Genomic DNA, 22068 nt, shown 5'->3' with positions numbered 1-22068 from the left:
CTCTGACTAGGAGGTTCTATGTGCAAGAATCCCATTCTTAGACTGTAAGGGGTTCACAGCCACAGCAGCACAGAATAGGATGATATCGGGTCCCTTTGACTTTGAGGGTCGTTCTGCAAGAAGCCCATCCTTAGACTATGAGGGAATAGGAGAATATCAGATCCCTCTGACTGGGAGGGTCGTTGTGCAAGAAGCCCATCCTTAGAGTATGGGGGAATAGGAGAATATCAGATCCCTCTGACTGGGAGGGTCGTTGTGCAAGAAGCCCATCCTTAGACTATAAGGGTTTCTCAGCTACAACAGCACAGGCTAGGATAATATTGGATCTCTTTAACTGGGAGGGTCGTTGTGCAAGAAGCCCATCCTTAGACTATGAGGGAATAGGAGAATATCAGATCCCTCTGACTGGGAGGGTCGTTGTGCAAGAAGCCCATCCTTAGAGTATGGGGGAATAGGAGAATATCAGATCCCTCTGACTGGGAGGGTCGTTGTGCAAGAAGCCCATCCTTAGACTATAAGGGTTTCTCAGCAACAGCAGCACAGAATAGGATGACATCAGATCCCTTTGACTTTGAGGGTCGTTGTGCGTAGACTATGAGGGAATAGGAGAATATCAGATCTCTCTGACTGGGAGGGTCGTTGTGCAAGAAGCCCATCCTTAGACTATAAGGGTTTCTCAGCTACAACAGCACAGACTAGGATAATATTGGATCTCTTTAACTGGGAGGGTCGTTGTGCAAGAAGCCCATCCTTAGACTATGAGGGAATAGGAGAATATCAGATCCCTCTGACTGGGAGGGTCGTTGTGCAAGAAGCCCATCCTTAGACTATGAGGGAATAGGAGAATATCAGATCCCTCTGACTGGGAGGGTCGTTGTGCAAGAAGCCCATCCTTAGACTAAATCCTAACCTCAAGAATATGTAGCGCTTAGTGAGAGCAGGCCCGCAATCACACCAAGACTGGAGTTTGTCTCTGCTTTGGTGGCATCACACACATGCCACCTGTGCTCTGCTCTGCCTTCCCAGGCAGGGCCACCATTACACACATGATCCAAGGCCGCCAAAGGCCCACTGACTGGCTCCTTCCCGGGCCAATCTGGTGTCCCTGCAGCCGAGGCTTCTTCTCGTCTTGCTCTACCACCTCACACACCAGTAGCCCCTTTCCCGGGCAGCCATTACTCCCTCCGCGACCAGGCTTCCACTTCCTTCCCATGGGCATCGAGGAAGATCTCTCTGCAGTGGGACCGGGCAGGAGCTAACCATATTAGTGATGTTGCATTGATGCACATGGCCTCCTTTGCCCTGGAAGACATGGTGGCACTGCCCACTTCCTATCTTCATTTTCACAAACCAACGTTAGTTCTAATCGGTCCAATTAATACAAAATGAACAAATACATGCAATAAAACGCAGCCAAGTAGGTTTCATTTCTATTCTTCCCTTACATGTTTCCCCATCAACACAGGAATCTCCGGCTTAGACTGGCCCTATTTCGGCCAAGTGCTGTATCTCCTAGCACTCCTTAGTTGCTCCTCCCTCTGCACCCTCTTGAACCTCCCTCTTACCACTGGGATCTGACATGCCTGCCTCAAAGTAGCTACTCTTGTGTCCATCCGAACCCACCATCACTACACACTACCAGACCGTCTCCCTTCTCAAACACTTCTCTAAACTTCATAAACATAAGGCGTGCACCCTAACCCACCAGCACTTAAAACACTTCTCTAAACTTCATAAACATAAGGCGTGCACCCTGCACCCTAACCCACCAGCACTACACACTACCAGACTGTCTCCCTTCTCAAACACTAATCTAAACCTCTTAGACATATGGTGTGCACCCTAACCCACCAGCACTACAAACTACCAGACCGTCTCCCTTCTCAAACACTACTCTAAACCTCTTAGACATATGTGTGCACCCTAACCCACAATCACTACACACTACCAGACCGTCTCCCTTCTCAAACACTACTCTAAACCTCTTAACCATATGGTGTGCACCCTAACCCACCATCACTACACACTACCAGACCGTCTCCCTTCTCAAACACTACTCTAAACCTCTTAGACATATGGTGTGCACCCTAACCCACCAGCACTACACACTACCAGACTGTCTCCCTTCTCAAACACTAATCTAAACCTCTTAGACATATGGTGTGCACCCTAACCCACCAGCACTACAAACTACCAGACCGTCTCCCTTCTCAAACACTACTCTAAACCTCTTAGACATATGTGTGCACCCTAACCCACAATCACTACACACTACCAGGCCGTCTCCCTTCTCAAACACTACTCTAAACCTCTTAGACATATGGTGTGCACCCTAACCCACCAGCACTACACACTACCAGACCGCCTCCCTTCTCAAACACTACCCTTAACCTCTTAACCATATGGTGTGCACCCTAACCCACCAGCACTACACACTACCAGACCGTCTCCCTTCTCAAACACTACTCTAAACCTCTTAACCATATGGTGCGCACCCTAACCCACCAGCACTACACACTACCAGACCGTCTCCCTTCTCAAACACTGCTCTAAACCTCTTAACCATATGGTGCGCACCCTAACCCACCAGCACTACACACTATCAGACCGTCTCCCTTCTCAAAATCTACTCTAAACCTCTTAGACATATGTGTGCACCCTAACCCACAATCACTACACACTACCAGACCGCCTCCCTTCTCAAACACTACCCTAAACCTCTTAACCATATGGTGCACGCCCTAACCCACCAGCACTACACACTACCAGACCGCCTCCCTTCTCAAACACTACTCTAAACCTCTTAGACATATGGTGCGCGCCCTAACCCACCAGCACTACACACTACCAGACCGTCTCCCTTCTCAAACACTACTCTAAACCTCTTAACCATATGACCATCTCCCTTCTCAAACACTACTCTAAACCTCTTAACCATATGGTGCGCGCCCTAACCCACCAGCACTACACACTACCAGACCGTCTCCCTTCTCAAACACTACTCTAAACCTCTTAACCATATGGTGCGTGCCCTAACCCACCAGCACTACACACTACCAGACCGTCTCCCTTCTCAAACACTACTCTAAACCTCTTAGACATATGTGTGCACCCTAACCCACCATCACTACACACTACCAGACCGTCTCTCTTCTCAAACACTAATCTAAACCTCTTAGACATATGGTGTGCACCCTAACCCACCATCACTACACACTACCAGACCGTCTCCCTTCTCAAACACTACTCTAAACCTCTTAGACATATGGTGTGCACCCTATCCCACCATCACTACACACTACCAGACCGTCTCCCTTCTCAAACATTACTCTAAATCTCTTAGGCATATGGTGTGCACCCTAACCCACCAGCACTACACACTACCAGACCGTCTCCCTTCTCAAACACTACTCTAAACCTCTTAGACATATGGTGTGCACCTAACCAACCAGCACTACACACTACCAGACCGTCTCCCTTCTCAAACACTACTCTAAACCTCTTAGACATATGGTGTGCGCCCTAACCCACCAGCACTACACACTACCAGACCGTCCCCCTTCTCAAACACTACTCTAAACCTCTTAACCATATGGTGCGCGCCCTAACCCACCAGCACTACACACTACCAGACCGTCTCCCTTCTCAAACACTACTCTAAACCTCTTAACCATATGGTGCGTGCCCTAACCCACCAGCACTACACACTACCAGACCGTCTCCCTTCTCAAACACTACTCTAAACCTCTTAGACATATGTGTGCACCCTAACCCACCATCACTACACACTACCAGACCGTCTCCCTTCTCAAACACTAATCTAAACCTCTTAGACATATGGTGTGCACCCTAACCCACCATCACTACACACTACCAGACCGTCTCCCTTCTCAAACACTACTCTAAACCTCTTAGACATATGGTGTGCACCCTAACCCACCAGCACTACACACTACCAGACCGTCTCCCTTCTCAAACACTACTCTAAACCTCTTAGACATATGGTGTGCACCCTAACCCACCTGCACTACACACTACCAGACCGTCTCCCTTCTCAAACACTACTCTAAACCTCTTAGACATATGGTGTGCACCCTAACCCACCAGCACTACACACTACCAGACCGCCTCCCTTCTCAAACACTACTCTAAACCTCTTAGACATATGGTGTGCACCCTAACCCACCAGCACTACACACTACCAGACCGCCTCCCTTCTCAAACACTACTCTAAACCTCTTAGACATATGGTGTGCACCCTAACCCACCAGCTCTACACACTACCAGACCGCCTCCCTTCTAAAACACTACTCTAAACCTCTTAGACATATGGTGTGCACCCTAACCCACCAGCACTACACACTACCAGACCGTCTCCCTTCTCAAACACTACTCTAAACCTCTTAGACATATGGTGTGCACCCTAACCCACCAGCACTACACACTACCAGACCGTCTCCCTTCTCAAACACTACTCTAAACCTCTTAGACATATGGTGTGCACCCTAACCCACCAGCACTACACACTACCAGACCGTCTCCCTTCTCAAACACTACTCTAAACCTCTTAGACATATGGTGTGCACCGACCATCTCCCTTCTCAAACACTACTCTAAACTTCAAACACTACTCTAAACCTCTTAGACATATGGTGTGCACCCTAACCCACCAGCACTACACACTACCAAACCGTCCCCCTTCTCAAACACTACTCTAAATTTCTTAGACATATGGTGTGCACCTGGGCCAGCAATTTCTGGGTCATCAATGGGCGCTCCAATCTGTGTTCCTCAGCTGACGGTAAAGGGAAACAGCACTGACCCGCACATACAACTTTTCCACAAATGCTCACCACTCCAAACTCTCCTCTATCCATCTTTATTGATCTCTAAGCAACCATCAATACTGTCGACCACCTCTGTTGCCTTCAACCCCTCTCCTCCCTCTCCTGCCTTGGCTTTAAGGACTCTTGAAGGACTCTTGCCTCGAGCGCCTCCTACTCGACTGATGCTCCTCCAACTCATGGAACATGACCATGTCCAATCCTACCTCGCTACTAGAGGAGCCCGCCCAATGTTCTGTTCTTTTCCCAATGTTCTCCAACCTCAATAACACCCCATTTAAGAAAGCCTATTAAATCCGTTTGCTTCTCCTCCCAACTTTCTGCTGATGACACTCAGATAATCTGCTCCTTTCCATCCTTTCTGAGTCATCTGTCCAAGTGCATTTGAACGGCCTCTCCTCCATCTGCCACTGAAATGCACTTTCATGCTTTATGCTCACCAGACTGCTCTAATCTACTTTTCTGCATTCAGCACTATTCCCTCTCCCCCACCCCTAAATCATTTCCACTGGACCTTTGTACTCAAACACCCAAGGCTTGCAACCTCAGGTCCCCCTTTGACTGGAAAGTCAAGCTGACACAATTGATGAACTCCCCTTCCCCAGCTTTGAGGCTGAAACTCCACTCCCACAGCTTTGAGGCAGACAGGCCCCTTCCACAGCTTTGAGGCTGAACGTAATGAAAATCTGGCCCTACCTCACGAACCACTCTAGAACTTTCATCTCTCTGCTCTTACTCTGTAAACTCAAGGTTTGTTCTAGCCTTCTTCTGGACCTCCTTCTCTCCCCCCAATACAGTTCTTAACTTTGCTACTGAAACTCTTTGCAATGCCCATTTCTTCTACCCCCTTCCCTCAGTCTGCATGTGTCAGCTGCTTCCCTGCATCTCGCTGATCCCTGTTCACACTTCCCTTACTTTTAAAATCTACCCGGTTGAAGTGCAGAGATCACATGATCTATCTATGGGCTTCCCCCCAAATCTGGAGAATTCTTGCCTCTCAACCATCTTACAGCCTACGCATGGATGCTTTATTCAATTCACCCATCCACCGCCCATCCTAGCCTGGCCCGCTCCTTGCTTTTGCTCATTCTCAATTCTTGCTCTCCATCACTGGAACCTCTGACAGGCTGAAATCAAGAACATCACCTATTGTGTACCTCAACTCTGGGTTTCCCCTTGAAAAATCTCAGTCGCTGAAGACACTGCAAAACTAACAGCCTCATTACGAGTTAGGCGGTAAGTGGTCAGATTGGTGGTAACTGTGTTACCCCCAATTTTACCACTATGTCAAATGATGAGGTTGTGATTTGAGAGGAGGATTTACCTCCCCTGGAGGTAAATCTTACCACTCAATGCCAAAAAAATCTGTAGAATTGGAGGAATTACCACCACAGTAATTCTGCCGCTGTAATTCTGCAAAAAAAGCCCCATTGGGTCAATGGACCCAAAATAAATAGGGAGTTACACAGCCACCACAACTTGTAATCAGGTGGAAATGGACCATATCCGTGAAGCACAGGGCCAACTGTCTCTCTCTCTTGATGGTTTGGTTTTGCCTCCTCATATCCAAGCACAAATGAATAGCATCTGAAACCCTTTTTGGAGCAGGCACAATGGAGGATACCCAGAATGTGGGGTCCACTACTGGCTCTGTTATGTCTTTCTCAAACAATTTATGAAGTTCCTCCTCAACTTGGAGCTGAATGTTGACAGGGATGCCTCTGTAACGCTGCATCACCACCAGGAAAGGTCCTTTGGGGTGACCGTTTGGGGGGCTGGCGATAGGGATCAGGCATGGCCTTATAGCAAAGGAAAGATGCATACCCATAACCCAGAAAAAAAATCCTTTGTGAAAATTCTGAATGGATAAACAAAATAATTCACAACTAATACTTTTGCTGAATGTTTACGACCCACCAAGTAGACATTGGGCCTCATTCCGAGTACGGCGATAACCAATGGCGCTATTAACGCCTTGGTTGACGCCGTACCTGGACCGGCAGCGCCTTGGTGGATGGCGGAATTACCGCCCCATTCCAAGGTTGGCGGGGCGGTAATTCCCCATTCACCAAGGCTCTTCCCCATTCCCAAATGAGCCCCCATAGGGCTCAATGGGAATGGGGAAGATGCAAATAACGGTGACCGTTCATTACGGTCACCGTTATTGGCTTGGAGGCCCCTTTGCGCCCTCGACTTTAACACCTGCTCAAAGCAGGCGTTAAGGGCGAGGGCGCAAAGGGAACTCGGAGTATGGCGGTAAGGGATCACCGCCACCGGTCTTGTTACCGGTGGCCGCTATCCCTTACCGCCATACTCGGAATGAGGCCCAATGTACTGAAGACATTTTTGCTAGTATCACAGAAGTGTTGTGGTGGATGACTGACACAAATGGTATTGTATTGGCAGTTGATTTAAATGCTTATTGTAAAGACCTAACTGAATTGGAAGCAAATGAGTGGGTAACATCTTACTCCATCCTATCACAGCCCAAGACTAACAGTGCTGCCCAATGTTGGTCACTTTTGTGCATGGGTTTAATATGGTGATGCTCAATGGCCGCACTTTGGGAGATATCCCATGGCTATACTTGGCAAAGTGGTGTTAAAAGTGCTGTTATTGATTATGTTTACTGCTCCCAGGAACAAATCCTGTATTTAATATTCAGGCCAATGAGAATAGTGATCATTGTCCAGTAAAAGTACAATTGAATGTACCACTGAAAACACAAAAAGGGCATTTAAAGCTGGGCCTAGAGTAAATAACGGAAGTGATCAGATCAGTTGGTCTGAACGTGATTTGACTAGGATGGGTAGATGTATGGAGGATAGGCCATTAGACAGACTCAAGAACAAACCTGTGTACATGTGCAGTTGGATGGCGGTGTAGCGAGCATCTGCTTGCTCCATACTCATTGTAGGGTCAAGCAGGGTCCTGTGCTCACATCACTTCATTGCAATCTTAAATGTTATGATCTAGCATAGAACTCATGCCGATTGGCTGTCCTACGTGGACTACATTGTGATATTTACCACATTTGTGGGTCTTCGTAGGGTGGCCAACGAACTACGGAGGTATGCTGATCTGAAAGGTTTAGTCATGAATTTTGAGAAGACGAAATTCATGTGCTATGGAAAGGGTTGTAAAAATCAGAATTTGAGTATATCAGAAGGTATTATTGAAAGGGTGACATCATACAAATACCTATGACTAGAAATGGACAATGGGAAAAATGCTGAAATGAAGGATGAAAAAAACATAAAACCAGGTTGGAAACAATGCTCATATAAAGATTTGCGACGGCCGGCTATGGCTACGTAGGTACCGTAAAACGGTGAAAGCAGAGCTTTTATCCTGCCTTGTTGTATGGGCTTGAGGTGGCATTTATGGGTGATCTGAAATGGTTAAAGATGATTGAGGCAGGTTTTGGCGAGCCCTGTTGGGCCTTCGACGGTCTAGCCCGATAGAGCAGATACGTCTGGAGCTCAGGCTGTCCTCACTTATTTCCCAGGTTTTTAGAAGATGGGGTGCGTTATTGATTATGGCACTGAAAGATCCACAGCGTCCTCTATTAAAACATATAGGTCATAGGTGTATGATGAAACCAAGGCAAATGGTCTCTATGAGTGGGCTAAATTATCATTGGATCTTTCTGACTGTCTGAAGTGGTCTCCTAATTGGTCGTGCTGGGAAGGGAGCAAGCACATCCCACCCGCCAGGCACTTTAACGTGAGACAAGCCCCATAATGAACTAGGGGGTAAGAGGGTGCTCTAAAAGTCCACTCACAATCAAAATATTGCATGCGACATAGACATTTAGACATAGTGCACGCAAACAAGCAAACACCATTTTTGTAGATATTAGCAGCCATAGTCCTGCACGGCCATGCAGTATTTAGTGTGTTAAACACAGGCCACGAACCTGAAGGGGAAACCTGGATAGGCCCAAGCACTAAAGAGAGAGGTCCACGCCGGCTGCTTTACACAGAACCCTTCCTTGTTGTAAGATTGTTGCCAATATGTTGTTCTACAAAGAATGTGCCCTGAAAGGCCACGAGATACAACTGGGTGCCTTGGTGTACATGTTATCACACACAGGACAGAGCAGGCCTCCGAACCCCACTCCACTCGACCAACTACGAGTTATAATCCCTACAACTGCCCCTGTCCCGAGACCTCTGAATTTCAAGATCCCAGTTGACCACAGATCACCGACCATAAACCAATCACCCCTAAAGATGTGAGAGTATGGTTGTCTCACCTTTATTTTATAATGACATGGTTTGTATTGTGAGGTATGGGGGGGGATAAATTACAGTTCATAGGCGAGGGTGGAAGCCTTGGGAGCTGCTGACATGATGGGGAGTGAGTGAGGTATGGGTGAGTCTTTCCTTGTGCCAGTCTTCGAGCATGCCAGGTGCACTGCATAGTGATAGAGTAGCACTGTTTACAAATGTTGCAAATTGCTTCTTCGGCTTTGGTTCTCTGGAGATGATGAGCCCAGCAGACCGCACGTGATGGAAGACAGACGGACTTGGCTGGAACCAATGGCCTGGCATCCCCTATGAAGAACGTCAACCATGTATAGTGTTGCACCAACCATCCACGCGGGTTTCTACTGTAAATAGTGATGTGGCCTATGACGCTGTGTCTCCTTATAAGAATCTGCTTGAACATTTTTTGGCAGAACGTTCCGTAGCAGCAGAGTTCTTATGCATTCATATTTTTGTAGAAGTCAGTACCTGTTATCCTTGCAAGAGTGTGTTGGGCCTTTTTCCCTAGCAGCTGTTTTTTGTCCGGTGTGAACGTTTAGGGGCGTGCCTTCAGTTGCGAGACTTCTTCAAGCTAAAAGAGGAGTTTGCAACTAAAGTAAAGACATGGGATTGGATTGCGCATTTTTCTCACCTGGAAGGTGTTACAGGGTATCAGAAGCATAATGATTTATGTTACAAATTTATGACATCACAGCAATACTTAATCAAATGTCCTGCAACATCGGAGCGCATATTCTACCTTCTGTTAATAGTAGATCAGCTGCCAACATTAATTACTATGGGCCTTTAATTGGGTATAGCTAAGGATTTTCATGCATGCTGTATCTGTTTAAAACCTGAAGTGCTAGGAACCGCACAACATGTTCTGACTTCCCGTGAGTATATGGAATTGATATAAGAAACTACTGGCCCTGTTTGATTATAGGTTATAGGGGCTATGATAAGATGCCTTCTGGAAATACTGCCTCAATTCATGTAACAGTTCTTTGATGATTGCTTTATTTAACGTATGGAAGGTAGAAGAGGCAAACGTTGAATCTGGTCCTGGTTGCATGTAAATTAAGATGTGTTTAGTACTATATTTTATTTGTATTTGTGATATGTCTAAATGTTTGGACTGGAGTATGAATATGTGTATAAAGGTTCACTTTTTCTTGTATCTGCTTTTATAGGTACATGTAAAATAGTTTCTTTGAACTGGCATGCCCATTATATTAAATACAAAAAGAAAAAAGAAAAATTTGGCACTGCAACCCACTTCTTTTCATTTATTTATTCATTTATATACAGGAGGGAAAATGTTCTTTTGATCACAAAAGAACGTACAATACATATGAAATCAGATTTGACAGGAAGCAGTGATCTTCTTACAATTAGGTGAGTTTGAGGAACATTCTGACCAGATTTTGGAGGGATGTAAATGGAACAATCAAAAGGGACAATACATAAGGGAACATACATAGGACAGCCAGTATTGGAAATATTTAAGTGCAAGTAGGCGGTACGTCCAGCCGTGCTTGGGATGTGGCCATGGAGTGCTAGAGAGGAGGCAGAGGAAGTGAGGGACAGAGACAGGTTAGAGGCAAGGGAAATATATTAGCTAGCAGGTATATGAGAGGTAGTTTAAGACAGTAACTCAGAGGCAAGGAGGTAGGCTTTAAGTTTGGTTTTGAACAAATCCATGTGGACTGTTTCTCCGCTGGCTGGGGTAAGAGAATTCTATGCAATTGGAGCAAGATGAGAGAAGGAGCAGACGCGAGTGGAAACACAGGGAGGACCAGGAGCCACAAGGGTAGGCGAGGAGGCAGAACGGAGATTAGTAGAAGGCTTATAGTTTGGATGGCGAGGATAGATACAGTGGTGCCTTACTGTGGATAGATTTGTGAACTAGGAGAAGAAATTTAAATATGGCCCTGTTTTGCATCGTCAGCCCTCCATCCTGGTGACGGACGGTACAAGAAAGTCGGTGTGAAGTGAGAGAGTTCAAAGAGAGTCCTGGTAGCAAAGTTAATGATCTTGTCGAGAGGACAGAAAGCATAGTTGGGCAGACCAAAGAGGATGCTTAGTTCCGTTTAGAAAAGACGTTGGTGGTGTTTAAAGGAAAGAGGTGCCTCACTTTCCTAATATTTCAGAGGTTGACGCGAGCTGCTGTTCCAGTTTTGGAGAGGAAAGTAGAGAATGTGTGAGTCACAGATGATGCAGTGAGTTCTAGCTGAAGAAGAGTGGGGAAGGGTGTCAGGTGGGAATTGGATAGGCAGAAGAAGAGATGAGAGCGAGCTTTTGGAAGGGAAGAAGAGCACATCTGTTTTGGTAGAGTTTAACATCAGAGAGTACAAAGCCATCCAATATTTAATGGCAGAGAGACATTTGGACATTTTGATAGAGCGATCAGTGGAGAGGTCAGGAAAAGAGAAGATTTGGTTGTCATCCACAAAGAGTTGGTACGACAACTCAGAGGATGAGATTAATGCCCCAAGAGCAGAGGTGTAGCGTGTAAAGAGAAGCGGACCCACGACAGAGCCTTGTGGAACACCAACAGTCAGAGGAGCCATGAATGTATTTACTATCTGTCCAAGTACCTTCCTTTTATGCATTGTTCTTGTCAATTTCAAACCGAAAAGAATGGGAGGCAGAGCCTTCTCGGTTCTGGCTACCTCTTCATGGAACGTGATGTGTTGTACACTCCAATTCATTCAAGCCCATCCAGTCTTCCGCAGTCTATTGCAAACTCACTTACTTGATATGCTTGCAGTTTGTCTATTGAGGCCGCCGTCATGTGGCTTTTGCGTGGTTGTTGCGTTGATCAGTTGCTGCTTAACCCCAGGACGCATGTTGGCATTTGTGCGCTATAGAAAAATATACACAGCAACATCAATTGGAATGAATGAAAGTTATGTAAGGTGCATTTATGCCAGCCTGTGGGATGTATTTACCCATGCATCCGAGCCCTACCTCAAAACTGTGCAGTATTGACATGGAAAACATCATGATGGCCAGAGCTTCCCAGAAAATGCACAGGGAAATGCATGAAGAATAGGCTGCCACTCATTTTTGCCGATGTTATGGGCACAGAAGGACACTGCCTAAAACCACCATTGGACTACCCACACAGTAGTCTGAAACCATTGGGAATGGCAATGCTGATTGCCAAAAGCAAACCCATAACTGTTGGGAATTCATTTTCTTAAATCCCAAAAAGGGGTGCAGTACCAGTACTCACCACTATCCAAAAGCCGGCGTTTTAAAACCACCAGATTTTACTTTTTTGTAGAAAACTGAATAAATGAACCCAAAACATGCCAAAGAAAGACTTACTGAGAGGTGGATCCAATGTAAAGTTATATTCTGAAGTGACTTGAAGGTTTATAACAAGACTGGCTGAGCTGTGGATTTCAGCAGTTTAAGTAAATTTGGACTGAAAGACACTAAAAAAATCTAAATGTTTAAATTGACTGAGTGACCTACTTTTGAGTGTCACATAGGTTGCAATTGTTTAAATGTCATAGTTTTAAACTTAGAATCAGCATTGTAGCTGCATATGTAAAAATGTTTAGTTTTTTTTTATTTATTTTTTTTTTTTATTTTATTTGTTTTAACCGTTTAGGTTTTTACAAAAACTTCACACATTAAGACATTCAGTCTTTTATCTTTCGTCTTCCTGCTTCCTACTTGGGACACCACTGAATCTGTCAATCAATAATTGAGTCTCGGCTTAGGCTTCGGCAATTTCTAGGATGCTAGAGTCCCCACTGTGTGATGGAATAGCAGACGCCCTTCTTAGGGCTTCAATAAGAAATTTCGCCGTCATCCTAGACCATCTTGCCGAGTCTCCCGCAATTAGACGGAACCAGCGCGTTTTATCGTCTAAGATGATTTCATTAGAAGCCAGTGGTGTCAGGTAAGAGTGTCTTTCATTTGCCATAGCCGGACATTTCATGATGAAATGGTATGGTGTTTCGACTTGGTCTGGATCTTTGCATAGTCTGCAATGGTTCTCCTGCGTGGGAGCTCTTTTTGCCAATATTTCTTTTGTGATAAGAAGGTTCAGACGTGCTCTCATAAAAGTCTTTCTGAGCTTCTTGTCTGGAAATTTTACGCAGTATTTTAAGGGTGATTTCAGGCCATTATGGGTCGGCGGAAGATGTTTTAAGGATTTGTATTGGTGAACTCTTTCACAGGTATTGATCCAATCTTGATCTTCCAATTTTCTTTTCACCTTCCCTGGATTGATTAGCAGCATTTCTGGAGTGCAGGCCACTTCAGTCAATTTTTCAGAAATTTTTGCAACCCAATCACGTAGGGGTTTGCTGGTGCCTTTGGCAATTTCAGAGCTCATAAATTGAAAGATGGGAAGCGAACTAGGGCTCAAAATTTTTGTATATAACTGGACTGCGCTTTGAATTATTACTGCGTTTATCGATTGCAGATGTAAAAATGTTTAGTTTTATTTGAATGCAGAAAACTGGGTAACAAAAAGTGACATTTTATCTGAAACCTGGCTTGAGAAACTGAATTCTGCCTGGCAACTACCCCCATCAGGAGTGAAACTTGAGTCACAGCTGTGTTCCCAGGCCTATCTGCCTTTTACTGGCCACACTAAGAATATGCCATCTCTCTGATAATTGAATTAAGGGGAGCCCCCACAGAATACAGGAGCTCTGAACAAAGCCCTGTCCTGACCCAGGCAGATGGTTTATTGCAGATGTCGTAAAAGTAGCTTCCTCCTGAAGCAAAGGGGAGGGGCACTGCCTGTGAGAGCAAGCTGGCTTGGCAGAACTGGAAAAACCAGAAATTCAACCTTGTGCTGGAGGAAAACTACACCCCTTTGGGGCCAGAACATAACTCTAAAAAGATTAATAACTCATAGAGCGGACATGTGGAAATTTTATAAATGATACCATAATTCTTGTGATTTTTCTGCCCACATTTTAAGAGGTTTTTAGAACCGGTGGTATGTTCAGGGGAGTTTTAGTGGAAAAGAGGATATTACTCAAAATGTGTGCATGTGAAAAATCTGACACTTCATCAACTAATGTCCATACTCCTTGCGCACATGTGTGTAAATTTGGGGTAATGTCCGGTATTGCAAACCAGTTAAAAAGTGCAATATATTGCCATTTCTGAATGCAAGCTCCCAGGAAGAGCAGAGTTTGAACAGGGTATACCTCCTGTAATACATGATGGGTGCATATGATTTTAAAACAATATGTACCTCTGCAAATATGTATTTGGTTCAAATCTAGATTTGTGTGCAAGTTGACAGGAGGAGTGGACTTTCTGCAGGCTGTAAAATGACATCACTCTGACACAACTTAGCTCCCCCAATCAGGGGAGAAATGAAAGCTTGGCCAATGATAAGTGGAGAGGGGTAGGGTCCAGTGATGCTGCACACACACCCATTTTGAAAACACATAAAAGCAGACAGACAGGACAGATAGGGACCTTCAAATCCATTTGCTGCGGGACGCTCTGCTGGAAAATCCATACTTTACCTCCATCAACCTTCAGAGACCCAGACCAGACCAGCAGAGTAGAGCTGACCTGTTAGCAGAACCAGAGAGAGCTGACCCAGATCACTGTGAAGTGCAGAGACCAGAGTCCAGTCTAAAACCTGACCAGATCCGTGGCGAGGCATATTTCAAAGATATAGTGTGAGTACCTAGCAGAACTGTGCAGAACCAATCTCTTAGTTAAAATAATATAATTCAATCCTATTTTAATCTAAGTAGAACTGTCTCCTAACTGTCACCTGTCATTTGTAAAGCTGTCACTTGTCATTTTCTAGTTGCAAGCTGCACTTGTCTTTTTGAACTTTAAAATTTCAAATCTGAAAAACGACCTTTATTTAATCGCTCATATCTCCGTGACCGTTTGTGCTAGAGACTTGCAGTAACTTTCCTCTGAAAGCTGAGCCTAGAACCGTATTCCTACCCCTATAGTTTTGCCGCAATCGTGAAAAACGCATTCGCGAATTTTGCCGCGATTTGCAAATTTCTCCATGTGTGAAAACAGAAGCTTCTTGCTTTCATTTGCCAGAAATTCGTTTAACCTGCTAATTATCCCTGAATCATTGCTAGTGTGAGCCTGGACTAATATTAACTAGATACCACTCACCCTGAACCTCTAGAGGGAATTAAAAGCATTTTAACATATTTTCACTCCATTGCCAGCACATATCAAAGCATTTTGCCTGTGTTTCCAACTTCTGTAGTCTAAGCTTGCTGGGGTTAACTGAATCACATTTAATTGCATTTCTGAGAACTGTGTGCTTTCCTTCCATTTCCTTGCATTGCATAAAAGGGGGGGGGTGAATTGTACAAGAAAGTGGTTACATTGTCTTTGCTGAAATCCTATCAAGTTATTTTCTTTACTGCATTTCATTCCACATTGCATCCATTTGAAACCATAAAAGTATTGTTGCTATCTTATCCATTTCATGTCAACTCCTTAGTGATTATCAAGAAGTGTGCTAGTGCCAGATTCTCCGTTGTTAATCTTTATCATATCAGATTAAGTGTGATATTCAATTATTAATTTATTATAAAGTGTGATAGATATATATTGCTTTACTTCTCAAATAAACCTTTTAACTTGCAAAACAGAACCACTTCTTGGCTCAGTGGGGTCAGGGGGATTCCAACAGAGGTGTGTTATATAGGGGTAGTCATCCAGAACGCATGAACTGGACATAAAGATATATCAATAAGGGTTTTCATTCAGTATTCTAGACTAGGCGTTGACTTAGCTGTAGTGCTGAATTGAATCCTCTTACAAATTGGGGGCTCGTGCCGGACGTTTGGATTAGATCTATCACTTGTGCAGATTAATACAGCGTGCCAGCTGACCAGATACACATATCCGATCGGAGCACACGCTGTGTTACGCTGTAAAGCACTTCTCAAAGGAACGCTCTAAGAAAAAGGTCTGTTTTGCAAAAATAAAATACAAACTTCTGTAAGTCAGGACAGAGACCAATCTCTAGAATGACGACCTTAGTAGACATGAAAATAGCCAGAGAGCACTTCTTACATAAGTTATTTGTGAGAGGTGAGTGGACTCACCAGGACCAAAGAGGCTGGTTGCAGGCCATCACACCCCAAATCACTGAAACAGGGTCAGATATATATAGAGATCAGGGTCCCTTACATGTGGCCCTGAGTGAACTATATATGTCCTCTAAGGCCAAGGATGAGCACAACAAGATTGCCAGGGTAGCGGCATATTTATATTTACATATGGGAGCCATGCAGGACAAATGTGCTGAAGGCCAAGATCTGGCGAGTAGGCAACTGCTGGCATTACAGAAGGCCCAATCTGAGCTGGACTCTTCTGAGCAGAGGCTGCTCAGGAGCCAGGAGTCAGAAAATGACAGTAGGCAGTATATCATTAAAATAAAAGAGGACATGGATATACTGCAACAGGAAAAGGCTGACCAGGATACTAGATTTCTGGCCCTGCAGAAGGAGCACCGAGACAGTTTGGACTCCTTACTGCAGAGCCAGAAAAAGCTGGAGCAACAATTAGACTTTAACAGGGCATGCACGGAGTAGGTAGCCACCCTGCAAAGTCATCTAGATAGAGTGAAGGTAGAGAGCAACAAGCTGATTTCGAAAGACCTGGATACCCAGGCAGAGTTGGATGAAGAACGCAAGAAAGCTGGTGCCTTTCAAAGGCAGAGGGACGACCTGGCGGCACAAATGCAGGCTCTTAGTCAGGAAAGAGACGCCTTAGGCCAGGAAGTCTGCCATTTAAAAAGAAAAATGGAAGAAAATCACCTGGCCCACCAGGGACTGGGTGACCTCCAAAAAGAACACCAGAACTTGTTAGAGCACACCAGGAGGGTGGAGGATGCTCTAGCAAGAAAGGAGCAGGCCAATAGGGACACAGCTCAGGAGGTAACCCTCCTGAAGCAAAGACTGGCCCAGTGCTCCAGGACCAATCAGGAAACACAGAGAGAGAATGAGGCTCTCTGCCAGCACAATGATAGGCTCCAGCAACAGGTAGTGATGCAGGAGAGACTGATAGAGTCTAGTAAGGCCTTGACTGAGGAACTGAAGGCACAAATGCAGGCTCTTGCATTGCAACAGGGAGCAGGGGCGGATAGAGATGAGGTTCGCTGGGAAAGGGAAGCTCTGGAGCATAACCTCAGGAGCCCTAGTACCAGAGGCCCTCATACCTCTCAGTCCCTGGACTCTGCCACCCCCATGTCCCCTGGCGCACATGAGCACAGGGCCACAGGGATGGCAGATTACTATCCAGCCAGAAGCATGGGGCTCATAGGCCAGTACCACCCAGGAATGGAGGGGTGGGCATCCGGGTATGGGCACCCAAGTACAGTACAGTTCAGTGGGGAACCCCAGGAGAGTAGGCCCCTTAAGGGCATCCTGAAAACCTCTGCCCAGTTAGGTCAGTGGGGGGGGTACCCAGCAAATCCTGGCAGCAAGGAGGGATCTGAGGACTCCTCTGAGCACCACAGGAAACAGGAGACCAGGTCCCCACATTCTGCCAGCCATTCCCAGGCTCGCAGAATCCGGGAAAACCTGGAAGAGCAGACAGGAACCTCTGGGAGCAGTGCCTCTGAGTCAGAGGATGAATGGACAAGGGTTACCCGAACCAAAAAGGCCAATAAGGCAAAAAGGGCCTTGCTTAAGGACCCCTTAAAGCAGATTAAGGCGATCAGGAGTGTCATCACGCCTTACCATAAGAACGCTAAGTATTCTGTTTGGGAGCACTTAGAGTTGTTTGAGCAAATGATGGAGACTTTCCATTTGAAGGACAGCCAAAGCTGTATTCAATATGTAAAGTGGACCTTCTCCCCGGAATACTCCAGTTTCTTTGCGGGGCTGGAGGACCAAAATCACTTAAGATGGTCCACCTATAAGGCGGCCATCTTGAAACATTTTTCCATTCATAGAAATCCTCAAGAGGCTCGCAAGGCAGCCTACAATTTGCAATGTGGGGAGGATCAGGCCCCACAAGAATTTGTGCAAGAACTGAAACGTGCCTTTGCGCAGACCACCAGAAGGGTGCGCACAGACAGTAGAGAATTCATTAATACATTTTTTCATGCCTTGCCCAAATACATAATGACCCAACTCGTGAGGGATTTTCACGAGAAAAGATCTTTAGACTGGGTCATTGAACAGGCTACCCGGATCTATGAGGTGCAGAAACCGGTAGATAGCAAAAGTAATGCCCAGAAAAACCCCAAAGCCAACAGCACCCCTGCTGCTGCCAAGGTGGCAGAGGTAAAGGTCACCCCCGTTTTGGATTTGGAGATGGGGGGGCCTAAAAACCTACCTGCACCTAATAATGCTAGGCCCAGAAGGTCCTCGGGCCAGTCACAGACAGGGAGCCAGGGAGGCAGCCCCACAAATGGGGTCCCTCGCTCTCCTGATTATGTAATTCCCCGTTACAAGGGAAATCGACCCATCCTGGGTTATGTGTGGACTCCTCCAGCCCAAGGGGGGGGATCCAGCCAAGCACCTAACCCAGGGAACTTCCCTCCCAACTTCCCACAGGAGGGCAGAAATTCTCCAAATCCTGGGCAGAACTTTTTCCCCAGGTATCCACCCAATTTCCAACCCCAAAATCCTCCACCCTTCTTTCCCCAATTCCCTGAGCCCAGACAACCTAATCCGGGAGAGGGGAGACCAAGGGTGGAGGGGTACCCAAATCTTCCCAACCCGGGGTATTACCAGAGGAGGGACAGCTACCCTTCCCGGGATCAACCCAGGGGAGAAAACAGGGCCCCGTATCAGCCTGAGCGGGTTTCCCAGTTAGAGCGCCAGGTTCAAAACATGGCGCGGGATCTGGGTCACATACTGAGGTCTCAGCAGAACCCTCAGATCGGCATGCCGGCGCAGAACGCACCCAACTCTGGACCTGGTGCTCCAGAACAATGACGGGGGCAGCACCCCGATAACTCACCGGTTCCCAGGGAGGAGGCACAAAGGGAAGGGGGGTGTAAAGCCTTGGAGGAAGCTTCCTTCCCGACTTGTAAACAGCCCCGGGAAACCCAGGAACCGGAAACAAAATCTCTTGCCACTGAAAGTCTGCCTCCTAAGGAGCAGAGGGGGGGGTAGGAGAAACAAAAGACCCAAACAGACTTAGTTTGAGGAGGAGGTACAGATCTTCCAATTTGAGGGAGAGGGATCCTCAGAGGATCCTGGGAAAAGGATCTTCTCCTTCAGAGAGGGGGGAACTCCTCCCAAAGAAAAATGGGTCCCTAGGGATGCAAATCCAGACTGGGGAGATGTGGAGACTGAGCTACCGCCGCCCACCATCTCATCCCAGAACCAACAGCAAGAACATCCCCTGGTTCAAACCCATCCTGGTGACTGCCTCCAAAAAGGGGGGGGCGGCCCGGAACCGGAGCCAGGGGAACCCACAATGGCTCTGATCACCAGTTGGCAACTTTTTCTTTCAGATTCCAAAGGCTCTCCACAGAATTCTGCCCAAATCTCTTCTCCAGCGATGTCCAAAACCAGAAAGTTAGCCCACCAGTTGTCCAAAAATGTGCATTATCTGTGCCCCCTTGAGGAGAAGGAGGGAAGATACTATGCCCCGGTACAAGTACAGGGGCAGGGTACAATTTTGGCACTGGTGGACACTGGATCTCAAGCTACCCTTCTGTCAAGAAGGGCCTTTGACGAACTGAATGCAGGAAGGGGAGGGAATTGCCAAATTCCTCTCACCTTTCTTCCTGGACAACTGCAGAACTTTGACGGGAAGGAAATTCCCGTCGAGGGGACGGCAGATTTGGACATAAAAATTGGGCGACATAAGTTGAAACACCCGGTCATAGTTGTGACCCCAGAGGGCACCCCTTGTTTACTAGGGAATGACCTCCTGAGAAGGTTGTCACCCCTAATAGATTGCGTAAACAAGGTCCTCTGGACCCAGACTAGCCGACCAATAAAATTAAAACAGAGTGTCAACCATGTTAGTTTAAACAGCACCTGCCACATGGTTGAACAAAAATCTGACCAAGTAGAATTTCACTTCCAGAATAGCCAAATTGCAGACGTGACAGTAATAGCAGTAGGACAACAGACTGGTGATGGGGGGTCCTCTCTATTTCTGAAAATCAACCTCCCTTCCAGTCTAAAGTGGTACTCCACGCTGGAAGGAAACACCCTGAAATTCTATACTAATCCACAATCAGAAACTCCCACTCCTATAGTCCAGAAAGATGTGAAATCAGCTCAAAGCCTGGCTGAGATTCAGCAAATTGGAGAGCAGTTGTTCATCCCTGTCCAATTAAATGATGGGAAGGACTCTGTTCTCGATCGAGTGTGTGTGAACAATGGTAAGAGCTTCATCAGCGAAGCCATGTTTCGCCAACTCCCAAAAGATCCAGCCATTCCCAACTTGAAACTGATAGACAAATGGGAAATGGACCTGGAAGCACCTAATTCCAAACATCTCCTGCCAAGCAGGTGTATGCTCAAAATCTCCATTGGCAACAAGAGCATAGTCCACAATTGTTGGGTCGTGCGAGACGTCCCTGCCGCCTTTTACTTAGGCAGTGACATTCTCAATCGCTTTGCCATTAGTTTGGACCTAATAAACGTCAAAGCTTGGTCCCGATTAGCGGATAATCCCCTGGGCTTTGATGATCCAGAAAAAGCATTTAGGTCAGCTCAATTGCTACCTTATGCAGTTGAAATTCAGGTTAAAGAGAAAGTCACCATCCCAGAAAGGACCCGACAATTCTCCCTGGAAGTGAAAGTTAAAAGGGGACAAGAGTTGAAAAACCCTGATGCTTACATACATCTAAATGCTTCTCTCCAACAGCAAGGGTTGGGGGTAAACCCAACTCCATTAGTCAACATAGAACATGACACCATTCTAATAGAGGTGGATAACAGCGACTTAAAGAGTATTACTCTAGCCGCAGGCACCATTATTGGAATGGCGGTTGATGACCGACATTGTTCCATCGACTTAGTAAATGAACTGTTAGGACCAATCCCCAAGGACTGTTTTGACAGTGACAGTGAGGACAAAACAACACCAGACAGGATTTTTACCCGGCATGGGGGGAACTTCCTGGTGTACACTTCCTGCCCCTATGGTAAGGAAGATGTGACTTGTGACTTCAGGAGGGATGAGGTGATTTTCCAGGTCCATGAGGGCTGCCTTTCCCACCTGAAGCCTCCAGTCCAAATCAGCACTCTGACCAGGGACTTCTCCACCCAGCTGGAGGAGGCCGCTGAGATAGCCAAACCAGAAGTCTTTCCAGGCTTCAGGCAGATGGTGGAAGAGAGAGTCAACCTAGCTGATGCCTGTGTGACTTTGGAACAAAAGCAAAAGTTGAAACAAGTTTTCTTGGATTTCCAAGATCTCTTTGCGGTAGACTCATATGACTGTGGTCGCACTGACATCCACACAACAATCCCCACGGACCCTGGCATGACTCCAGTGTTTGTGAAGCAATATCGCTTGCCTCTCGCATCAATGGAGTCCCTTACTGAAATAATTAAGAACCTTGAGTCCAGGGGAATAATCCGTCCCATCCACAGCACCTTCAATAATCCGGTGCTGGGAATATTAAAGCCAAACGGCCAGTGGAGACTCTGCGCCGACCTCAGGGAGCTCAACAAACGGGTCCATACTTCCCGATGGCCTCTGCCCTACATTGACCAAGGGCTGGCCCAGATCCAGGGGTCACAGGTATTCACTGCAATAGACCTGACCAATGGATACTGGACCGTGCCTGTCAGCAGGGAGGACCAATACAAACTGGCTTTTACCTTTGGGGGCCAGCAGTACACATGGACCCGGACTCCTTTTGGATACCTCAACTCCGGCAATGAATTCAACATTTTTCTACATAAGGCCATGCCCGACCTGGGTGCGAGGGGTAACCTGGCGTATGTAGATGATGTCCTCGTCAAAAGTTCATCTGTGGAGGAACACATAGCGGAGATCCGTTATGTTCTGACGCA

The sequence above is a fragment of the Ambystoma mexicanum genome, chromosome 2p (genome assembly GCF_040938575.1).
Source record: "Ambystoma mexicanum isolate Mex_15411 chromosome 2p, UKY_AmexF1_1, whole genome shotgun sequence".
NCBI classification, from domain to species: Eukaryota; Metazoa; Chordata; class Amphibia; order Caudata; family Ambystomatidae; genus Ambystoma; species Ambystoma mexicanum.
This window is presented reverse-complemented; position numbering follows the sequence as displayed.